Source organism: Coregonus clupeaformis, chromosome 11, assembly GCF_020615455.1.
Source record: "Coregonus clupeaformis isolate EN_2021a chromosome 11, ASM2061545v1, whole genome shotgun sequence".
NCBI lineage: Eukaryota > Metazoa > Chordata > Actinopteri > Salmoniformes > Salmonidae > Coregonus > Coregonus clupeaformis.
This window is the reverse complement of record NC_059202.1, coordinates 21894472-21906599: the sequence shown is the minus strand read 5'-3', so window position 1 is coordinate 21906599 and position 12128 is coordinate 21894472.

The window sequence follows — 12128 nt, the reverse complement described above, 5'->3', positions numbered from 1 at the left end:
CCCACTGGTGCATAAGGTGTATTTTTATCTGTTTTTTAAATCTAATTTTACTGCTTGCATGAGTTACTTGATGTGGAATAGAGTTCCATGTAGTCATGGCTCTATGTAGTACTGTACGCCTCCCATAGTCTGTTCTGGACTTGGGGACTGTGAAGAGCCCTCTGGTGGCATGTCTTGTGGGGTATGCATGGGTGTCTGAGCTGTGTGCCAGTAGTTCAAACAGACAGCTCGGTGCATTCAACATGTCAATACCTCTCACAAATACAAGTAGTGATGAAGTCAATCTCTCCTCCACTTTGAGCCAGGAGAGATTGACATGCATATTATTAATGTTAGCTCTCTGTGTACATCCAAGGGCCAGCCGTGCTGCCCTGTGCTGAACCAATTGCAATTTTCCTAAGTCCTTCTTTGTGGCACCTGACTGGTCTAAGGCACTGTATCGCAGTGCTAGCTGTGCCACTAGAGATCCTGGTTCGAATCCAGGCTCTGTCGTAGCCGGCCGCGACCGGGAGACCCATGGGGCGGCGCACAATTGGACCAGCGTCGTCCAGGGTAAGGGAGGGAATGGCCGGCAGGGATGTAGCTCAGTTGGTAGAGCATGGCATTTGCAACGCCAGGGTTGTGGGTTCGATTCCAGTATGAAAAAAATAAATAAAATAAAAAATAAATAAAATTAAACATGTATGCACTCACTAACTGTAAGTCGCTCTGGATAAGAGCGTCTGCTAAATTACTAAAATTTAAAAAATGTAAAATGTAGTCCAGGTGCGACAAAATTAGGGCCTGTAGGACCTGCCTTGTTTATAGTGCTGACGTGTATAGTGTTGAGTCATCTGCTTACATAGACACACTGGCTTTAGGGAATACTTGTAAATCAAGCCAGTGGCATGTCGTTAGTAAAGATTTAAAAAAAGTAAGGGGCCTAGACAGCTGCCCCAGGGAATTCCTGTTTCTACCTTGATTTTGTTGGAGAGGCTTCCATTAAAGAACATCCTCTGTGTTCTGTAAGAAAAGTAACTCTTTATCCACAATATAGCAGGGGGTGTAAAGCCATAACACACATACATTTTTCCAGCAGCAGACTATGATCGAAAATGTCAAAAGTCGTGCTGAAGTCAAACAAAACAGCCCCCACAATATTTTATTCTTCAATTTCTTTCAGCCAATCATCAGTCATTTGTGTAAGTGCTTTAAGTGTTGAATGTCCTTCCCTATAAGCGGAAAGTCTGTGGTCAATTTGTTTACTGTAAAATAGCATTGTATCTCGTATCAAAATTTTTCCAAACGTTTACAAAGGGTTGGTAACAGGCTGACACTTCAGCTATTTGAGCCAGTAAAGGGTGCTTTTCTATCCTTAGGTAGGGGAATAACTTTTGCTTCCCTCCAGGCCTGAGGGCACACACTTCCTAGTAGGCTTAAATTGAAGATATGGCAAATAGGAGTGGCAATATCATCCGCTATTATCCTCAGTAATTTTCTATCCAAGTTGTCAGACCCCGGTGGCTTGTCATTGTTGATAGACAACAATAATTGTTTCACCTCTCCACACTTACTTTACGGAATTCAAAATTACAATCCTTGTCTTCATAATTTGGTCAGATGTACATGGATGTGTAGTGTCAGCGTTTGTTGCTGGCATGTCATACCTACAATTGCTAATCTTGCCAATGAAAAAATCTTAAAAGTAGTTGGCAATATCAATAGGTTTTGTGATGAATGAGCCATCTGATTCAATTAATGATGGAGCGGAGTTTGCCTTTTGCCACAAAATTTCATTTAAGGTGCTCCAAAACTTTTTACTATCATTCTTTATGTCATTTATCTTTGTTTCATAGTGAAGTTTCCTCTTCTTTTTATTCAGTTTAGTCACATGATTTCTCAATTTGCAGTATGTTTGCCAATTGGTTGTACAGCCAGACCTATTTGCCATTTATTTTGCCTCATCCCTCTCAACTATACAGTTTTTCAATTCCTCATCAATCCACGGGGATTTAACAGTTTTTACAGTCATTTTCTTAATGGGTGCATGTTTATTAGGAACTGGGATAAGCAATTTCATAAATGTGTCAAGTGCAGCGTCTGGTTGCTCCTCATTACACACCATGGACCAACAAATATTATTTACATTAACAACATAGCAATTGCTACAAAACGTATTGTATAAATAATAATAATAATAATAATAATAATATGCCATTTAGCAGACGCTTTTATCCAAAGCGACTTACAGTCATGCGTGCATAATTATTATTTTTTTTGTGTATGGGTGGTCCCGGGGATCGAACCCACTACCTTGGCGTTGCAAGCGCCGTGCTCTACCAGCTGACCTCTTATACAAAATATTAGGCCCAGCCTTTGGAACTTTGGTTTTCCTAGATATGGCTACCATATTGTAATCACTACATCCAATGGATTTGGATACTGCTTTCAAATAAATTTCTGCAGCATTTGTAAATATGTGATCAATACATGTTGATGATTTAATTCCTGTGGTGTTTCTAACACTTTTCTGGGATTCTTTATTGTTTTTCTTGCTTTACTGGGAAGCTTAGCAGAGGTAGACATGCTCAAGTTATTTATGTTAGTGCAGGGTGAGCTGCACACAGTGGACTTCCTGCTAGGGCACACCACCTCGGTGCTAACAGTATAACTCTGGTTCATATGCACATGATTACTGCATAAAATAGCTGTAGGGTCAGCAGAGGCATTCAGGGCAGTAAGATTTACATAAATTAGATTACTTACATTGTGTCTTCCAACGCCCCTGGGATAATGTACATTTGCTGAAGCATTATGACAACTCAGCGACACAATGGTAGGGATTAAATGAGCTGGGCTTGGGTCATTGATAAGTCATTGTCTGTTTATATAAATATATAAATATTGTCTCAACGCAGCCTTATAATGCTATGAAAGGATCCAGGAACCCAAATGATTTGGGTGGATCCCATCCTCCTTATAATACGAGCTTTGTTTCCAGAAGGTATCAAAATTGTCAATAAATCCATCTTCAGCTATTCTGAGCTGCCCTTCATAATGTCATTAGACCCCACATAAACCATGACAGTATCAGCCCGCAGTGACTGACGCACAGCCTCGGGAAGCAACCTGGTGATATCCTGAACTTTTGCCCCAGGAAAACACAAAGTCTTTGCCCCAGGTACATATATATGCCTCACCATCGAACTCCCTATCACAATAGCCGGAATGATCTGGCCTCTGCGTGTCTCGAAGCTGATTGCGAGGCCAGAGCCACAGAACTCCCCTGAGAAGAGTGCTGCTGAGACGCCAGCTGCGTGCAGGCCACAACAGCCAAAGGGACAGAGCTCTGATCCAGAGAGCACGGCCCAGCGGAGGGGGGCTGCGGTGGTCCAGGCTGTGCCCAGGCAGTTGATTGACTAGGACAGGGAGAGGTAGCTGGAGGGACATCCACAGCCATGGAGGGAACACCCAAGTCCCTGGCAGAAGACAGCTGGTACAGGGGCTCAAAGTGATTTGAAAGTCTTAAGTCAGGACGCGGGGGAAGAAGGCAGGCGCACCGAGAACGATTCTTCTTCTTCTTTCTGGTTCCGAAACGCATCCATTTACGCTCACCTGGAGTCGAACAATGAGCAGCCATTTTCTGGATCAAGCTAGTAGAGGGGTGCAGTGGTGGCAATTGATCATAGTCCAGGAAGGTCCCATTATGATCCTTTTGGATGTTTTGATAGGAAGCATTTAAAGATGCCGATAGTCTCATGGAATCCTTATTCAGTTCAAGGCGCTTGGTCAAATGTTTAATTTCTTCATGAAGAGTAATAATCCTTTCTTTGGCTGCATCAAGTTCCATACATTTTTCACAAATGAAGGTATCCATCGGACCTTTCCCCGTGACAACTACGAACATGTCACAGATTATACACTAAATAGCACATAAGTCCCCAGCAGATTCAATTGAGTTTTCACTGATCAATAACGGTAGGTCACAGGCAGACAAATAAGTAATACTCATGATCTGTGAGGTGCCTGGGCTTCTTCCTGGAGTGGATTCTAGATACAGAATTCCTTTGCCTGTGTGTGTCATTGTAGCAGAACTGTATCCTGTGAACTGTATCCCTCTCGAGGGATTAGACATTATGCTGGATTTCAAGCAGATGCCTCATGAGGAGCTGAATGGCAGTTTGATCCTGACAACACTCCTCCCACTGATTTACAAGTATTCCCTGAACTTACTGTATGTTTCTTTGAATGGCAATTGTATCATGACCACCTCTCCCATCATCTGCTGATCACCAGTTCTCTTAGCTACAGATTTCTACACCAGATAATGTGATTTAACCAAAGATTTTTGGTATCCATCACTTGGAGTTACAGGACAGGTACTGTTTGGTGTGCAACACGCCTTTGTTGGTAAAGGTATGAACAGAATGGGACCGGCTAGTGTATTGTTCAAGGACAAGAGAAGACATTGGGAGCTGCTTTTGAGAAGAAAGATCAGTCAACAAAGTGAATGGGCTGGGGACTAAAGAAGGTGTGAAAAGTCTTAGGAGGGCAGTTCTTACACTGTATGAATTGTTGTATGGGAGATTGAGGAGAAATGGCACCACTCAATCGCTCTCATAAACAACAATACATTTACTGTAAGCACAACCCTGCATTACCAAAACCCACTTCATCTCAAAGTACTGTCTGTAAACCTCCCCCAGCCCATTGACTTTGACAGATCATTCTTGTCAATAGTGTAGACATGTCTTTGTATTGTGTTTTGAGAATCTACAGAGAGGAGATTGTGGTGGTTGTGCCATTACTGTTGTAGTCTTGATTTTATATATTTCAGTGTCCCTTGCTGGTTTCTGTCACACAATCTTGTTGAGCTCCATAACCTCAAGGTGTTTCAGCAGGGCATTGTGGAATGACTCCAGATAACCTGAGTTTTACAAAGAGAAAAGGTAAAAAGAGAAGAGGGGTAGACTAAATTGATGACATGGTCTGGAAGGTTCTCTGTATCCTCAGGCTACCTCTAACCACCTGTAACCCCATAACACAAACCATACAAACACTACCCATGTCATGTTTATACCATGCTGACTGAACATTGAGCTATCTTAGCAGTCAGCTTGTAAATATTTTGACCAACAGGGGTTGGAAGCGCATGTTGGTGGAATCAGATTCTGTACCACCTACAACAACAATACACAATTTAACCACCCCACTAATTGTATTGATCTATATTAGACTGGCTAGCTAAGAATATCTAACATGGACATTTCAATATTGTCAGTTTGCTGTTAGCTAACTAGCTTCACTAAATTGCCAGCAAGATTGCTAGCCAGCTGAGACTGGCTGAGAACCAACTAACCAACCATAGACGATGTATGCACATTTATCATTACTACCAACACACAGAGTGAGTTAGCTATATCGACAATTCTATTTTTAGTAACAGTGTTTTCCAGACAAAGGTGGAATAAATGGCTACGAAATTGAGATACTCTTTATTTGGTAACATAAGCTAGTTTACGTTAGCTAAAGTCAGTCAAAGATAGCACTAACAAACAAACATGTTTACTCTGCTGAAGGTAGCTAGGTACCAGTCTAACAGTGAATACCATGGCATAGGCTAAATTTATTGACCGTGTGATTACCAAAAGATAGCTACCTATATGATTTAGCTGATGGCTTTCAGAGTTCAATACAGGACTGTAACGTTAGCTAGCTAGCTAACTTGCCCAGCTAGGCTAGCAAGCTAGCTAACGTTAGGTTACCTCTAATTGAGAATCTTTCATTTTGTTGTGAAGGAAAAACATTTGCTGGTATCGCATCACCTTTCAGCTGTCGTCGAAATGGATTCCCCATTACTTCAGCCTGAAATCCCACTGGTAATCTTTGGTCACAACATCATTCTTGATAGCCGTAAGCCACTGGCAGAATCGGGGTGTTCCTCTGGTATGTAGAATGCTGAAAGATAACTCATTTTCGCACTTGTTTGTAATTAGCACAGCGAGGCACAGAACACCACACGGGCATGATGACAAACAGTGAAAAATAAACGTTTTCAAAAAAATCTTGCTTAGAGAAGTTCTGAGATTACTGTGTGTTGGTCATTCTCAGTAAACAAAGCCATTATTCCAGTTTGTGGCCACGCCCCCTCTACCTAGCGGGCGGTATCAGCATTCGCTGTGAATACCAGACTTTGTGGTTTACAATGAGCAGACCAATACACAGGGAGTCGAAACTTCCCGATTCCACCAGTAAAATAAAAATGTGCTAGTTCTAGATTGTGGTTTGGATAATTGTAATGTTTATGATAAAAACGTAATGTTGTTAATATAGTAATTACTATATGCCGTGGCAGAGCCAGGGTGAAATTTCCCTTTAAACTGGTGTTTCAGCTAGCCCAGTAGTGTGAGGGGGTCGTACAAGGACATTATTAACTCTGACTTTGGGGGTGTTTCAGCCAGCCCAGGGTGAGGGGGCCGTACAGGGACAGTATTAAGTCTGACTTGGGGGTGTTTCAGCCAGCCCAGGGTGAGGGGGCCGTACAGGGACAGTATTAAGTCTGACTTGGGGGGTGTTTCAGCCAGCCCAGGGTGAGGGGGTCGTACAGAGACAGTATTAAGTCTGACTTTGGGGGGTTTCAGCCAGCCCAGGGTGAGGGGGCCGTACAGGGACAGTATTAAGTCTGACTTGGGGGTGTTTCAGCCAGCCCAGGGTGAGGGGGTCGTACAGAGACAGTATTAAGTCTGACTTTGGGGGGGTTTCAGCCAGCCCAGGGTGAGGGGGCCGTACAGGGACAGTATTAAGTCTGACTTGGGGGGTGTTTCAGCCAGCCCAGGGTGAGGGGGTCGTACAGAGACAGTATTAAGTCTGACTTTGGGGGTGTTTCAGCCAGCCCAGGGTGAGGGGGCCCTACAGAGACAGTATTAAGTCTGACTTTGGGGGTGTTTCAGCCAGCCCAGGGTGAGGGGGCCGTACAGAGACAGTATTAAGTCTGACTTTGGGGGTGTTTCAGCCAGCCCAGGGTGAGGGGGCCGTACAGAGACAGTATTAAGTCTGACTTAGGGGGTGTTTCAGCAAGCCCAGGGTGAGAGGGCTGTACAGGGACAGTATGAAAGTGCTTTTTGGGGTTCTTTATTCATGCAACAGACATCATCTAACGCTGGAAAGATCAATATACAGGGTACCCAGAAATTATTTATTGAAGCCTAAGTGTCATTCAAATCTGATTATCAAAACCATTCATGAGGATAACACAATGTCCTATTGTCCAAAACGACCTCTCTTTTGATGACAGGGAATTGACTTGATGATGGCGCTGATGCCAGAGAAGTAAAAACAAAACAAAAAAAACAACTGTAACAAAATTTGAATATTGAGATCCATAAATGATGTGGTGTGGTGAGTACTGCGTCAGTGTCAGCAAATGGGTTTGTGATTGTGCCTGTAGTAAACGATAGATTGATCCACACTGTAGGCGTGACATTTTAAGGAAAAGCCCACATCCATCTAGTACTCTCTATTCACTTAAGACAGCAGCCTACATTGATGGGACCACGCTGGCTCTTAGCTGTCTTAAAGATATCCCCAGCCAGAGAAACACAGTTCCCCAAGCAGGTGTCAGCTGAGAAAGAGCTAGAACATCAAACACTGTGTAAAATAGGAGGGATGACCAACAGAATAGTATTGGTTGCCATTGGAAACAGCCTTGGGGACCTATAGAAGTGGTAGGATATTATACCCCCCCACACACACACACACACACACACACACACACACAATAATCTTCCTCAGCCTACACACAGGCACACACACACACACACACACACACCATAACCACCACTATACATCGTCAAACCCCGCCTAAGACCTGCTGAGCTGGCAACAGTCGCAGCAGACTCATCAGCGTTAGCGCCCGGGATTTCCCCTGGGCTTGCTTTTACTCATCTACAGTAAATTTCAGGCTGATTGGAAAATCCCCCACTCTCGCTGTATAAAACCTCTAATACACCAATCGCACTCACCAACAAAGACTGCACCACCGGACCCGACCGCACAGCACGTCAACTTCAACCGAATGAACATGGAATTACAAGTGTCCCAGGTTGGGCTGATCAATGGGGGTCTTTTTAGCTCTTGAACATCCACTGAGGGGCTCCATTTGGACTGTGTTCAATCTCACTGAGCGTTACTGTGGCATGACGCACCTTCATCTACGGGGGATATGTAGTCTACCTCTGTGGTCGATTGGCTGGCGTGGACACCCACAGATTATTGGAACGGCTCGGTGAGAGATGAATGGCTGTAATCTTGTTGCCCGTGCACTAGACATCAGAGAAACAAACAGAAGAGGTGGACGGGGTGAAGATTGCTTTGGGGGGAGGGAGGTGAGGCAAGGCAGGTGCCATTGTAGGGAAAAGGAGGGGAGTGGTGGTGGGGGGGTTCAGTGAGGGTGTAGATAAATAGCCCTCCGTCCTCGAGATAGAGAGAGCGAGAGAGGGTGAGAGATAGACAGACAAAGAGAAGTGGTGAAAGATGATGACAGAGGGATGGAGGAGTGCGAGATGGAGAGAGCAAGCGAGGGAGAGTGAGTGTATTACCTAGCATGATTGACTACCTTGTCCTCCCATCTTCTCCTCCTACCACCTCTCTCTCTCTCTCTCTCTCTCTCTCTCTCTCTCTCTCTCTCTCTCTCTCTCTCTCTCTCTCCTTCCCCTCTCCTTCTTCTCCTCTAGTGGATCCATGACTCGGGTCGACCATCCGATGGGCAGGCACCCAGACAGCACCGTGCCTTCCCCAGCATGGTACCCCGACTCACCCGCTGTGCACAAGGGCAACAAGGGCACACGCCAGGGCATCAACACAGGTCCTCTTCATAGAGCTGCCATCAACTACAATCAACTTCATATTTGACTGACTACACCTTTTGACTGAGTGCATCTATAATTCACCATCAACCTTAATTAGATCTAGATGAAACATCGGCATTACACATTGCGCATTTTTACTGCATTTTATGTACAGGAATTTGTTTTTAGTACTAAACAGAACCACTTCTAATTTATGGAATACAAAAGCTTTACTCTTTACTTACTTGTTGTATTCGTTACGAAAGCAGGCCAGGCTCAACCTACTCTTTGTACCCAAATGAAAATAATATGTTAGGAAGAAGAGAGGGGACAGACTAATATGTTAGGAAGAGGAGAAGAGACAGACTAATATGTTAGGAAGAAGAGAGTGGACAGACTAATATGTTAGGAAGAAGAGAGTGGACAGACTAATATGTTAAACAGAAGAGAAGAGACAGACTAATATGTTAGGAAGAGGAGAAGAGACAGACTAATATGTTAGGAGGAAGAGAGTGGACAGACTAATATGTTAGGAAGAAGAGAGTGGACAGACTAATATGTTAGGAAGAAGAGAGTGGACAGACTAATATGTTAGGAAGAATAGAGGAGACAGACTAATATGTCAGGAAGAAGAGAGGAGTCAGACTAATATGTTAGGAAGAAGAGAGGGGACAGACTAATATGTTAGGAAGAAGAGAGGGGACAGACTAATATGTTAGGAAGAAGAGAGGAGACAGACTACTATGTTAGGAAGAAGAGAGTGGACAGACTAATATGTTAGGAAGAATAGAGGAGACAGACTAATATGTTAGGAAGAAGAGAGTGGACAGACTAATATGTTAGGAAGAAGAGAGTGGACAGACTAATATGATAGGAAGAGGAGAGGAGTCAGACTAATATGTTAGGAAGAAGAGAGTGGACAGACTACTATGTTAGGAAGAAGAGAGTGGACAGACTAATGTGTTAGGAAGAATAGAGGAGACAGACTAATATGTTAGGAAGAAGAGAGGAGACAGACTAATATGTTAGGAAGAAGAGAGGAGACAGACTAATATGTTAGGAAGAAAAGAGGAGACAGACTAATATGTTAGGAAGAAGAGAGAGGACAGACTACTATGTTAGGAAGAAGAGAGTGGACAGACTAATATGTTATGAAGAAGAGAGAGGACAGACTAATTTGTTAGGAAGAAGAGAGTGGACAGACTGATATGTTAGGAATAAGAGAGAGGACAGACTACTATGTTAGGAAGAAGAGAGTGGACAGACTAATATGTTAGGAAGAATAGAGGAGACAGACTAATATGTTAGGAAGAAGAGAGTGTACAGACTAACATGTTAGGAAGAAGAGAGTGGACAGACTAATATGTTAGGAAGAAGAGAAGAGACAGACTAATATGTTAGGAAGAAGAGAAGAGACAGACTAATATGTTAGGAAGAAGAGAGTGGACAGACTAATATGTTAGGAAGAAGAGAAGAGACAGACTAATATGTTAGGAAGAAGAGAGTGGACAGATTAATATGTTAGGAAGAAGAGAAGAGGCAGACTAATATGTTAGGAAGAAGAGAAGAGACAGACTAATATGTTAGGAAGAAGAGAGGAGACAGACTAATATGTTAGGAAGAAGAGAGTGGACAGATTAATATGTTAGGAAGAAGAGAAGAGGCAGACTAATATGTTAGGAAGAAGAGAAGAGACAGACTAATATGTTAGGAAGAAGAGAGGAGACAGATTAATATGTTAGGAAGAAGAGAAGAGGCAGACTAATATGTTAGGAAGAAGAGAAGAGACAGACTAATATGTTAGGAAGAAGAGAAGAGACAGACTAATATGTTAGGAAGAAGAGAGTGGACAGATTAATATGTTAGGAAGAAGAGAAGAGGCAGACTAATATGTTAGGAAGAAGAGAAGAGACAGACTAATATGTTAGGAAGAAGAGAGGAGACAGACTAATATGTTAGGAAGAAGAGAGGAGACAGACTAATATGTTAGGAAGAATAGAGGAGACAGACTAATTTGTTAGGAAGAAGAGAGTGGACAGACTGATATGTTAGGAATAAGAGAGAGGACAGACTAATATGTTAGGAAGAAGAGAGTGGACAGACTACTATGTTAGGAAGAAGAGAGTGGACAGACTAATATGTTAGGAAGAAGAGAGAGGACAGACTAATTTGTTAGGAAGAAGAGAGTGGACAGACTGATATGTTAGGAATAAGAGAGAGGACAGACATTTGTTAGGAAGAAGAGAGTGGACAGACTAATTTGTTAGGAAGAAGAGAGGAGACAGACTAATATGTTAGGAAGAAGAGAGTGGACAGACTAATATGTTAGGAGGAAGAGAGTGTACAGACTAATATGTTAGGAAGAAGAGAGGGGACAGACTATCATGTTAGGAAGAAGAGAGGAGACAGACTAATATGTTAAGAAGAAGAGAGTGGACAGACTAATTTGTTAGGAAGAAGAGAGTGGACAGACTAATATGTTAGGAAGAAGAGAGGAGACAGACTAATATGTTAGGAAGAAGAGAGTGGACAGACTAATTTGTTAGGAAGAAGAGAGGAGACAGACTAATATGTTAGGAAGAAGAGAGTGGACAGACTACTGTGGTGTCCAAGACAGCGTTGCTGATAATGCCGTGATGATAAGAAGTCCGCTTACACTGTTCTTTGATTATAAAGATTTATTGTATCAAAGTTCACAGTATTAATTTACAGATATCTGCAGTTATATCTGGAGAGAAACGGCCAATCTGTTGATCCAATATGTTGTCTCTCTCCCAGTCCTTTGTTTAAGACACAGTATTTATATCCAATGTAACGTAATATGGCGTGATTTTAATAAACCAATCCCCGGCTTTCACATATCTCCAAATGTCCTCTATTCCAAGAAACCTATGTAGCAATGCTTTTCCAAATGCTTCAGCAAAGCAGAGTAAAGTTCATCTATTACACCATTTGCAAACATCAGCAAAATCAATAGACCTTCAGACACTATATATTTCCCCCCTTCGAGACTAATTAAGTCTCGAAAACAAAAATAATAGAATTATGACAAATAACAATTTTTGTTCTTGAGTAACTTTAGCAATAAACCAAAATTTATGGAGAGTAAACACATGTTTATATAGACACATTTTTGTATGGGGTGTAAATAAATTGTTATGGAGTGTAAGAGCGAAAAACCTGTCTGGCAGCTTTCATTCCAAATATCCATCAGTCAATCAAGACAGAAAAATTCTCTCACGGCCCCTCTGCCCTAGGCGACCACCTAAGTACTCCAGATCAATTTATAAATCTTTATCAATG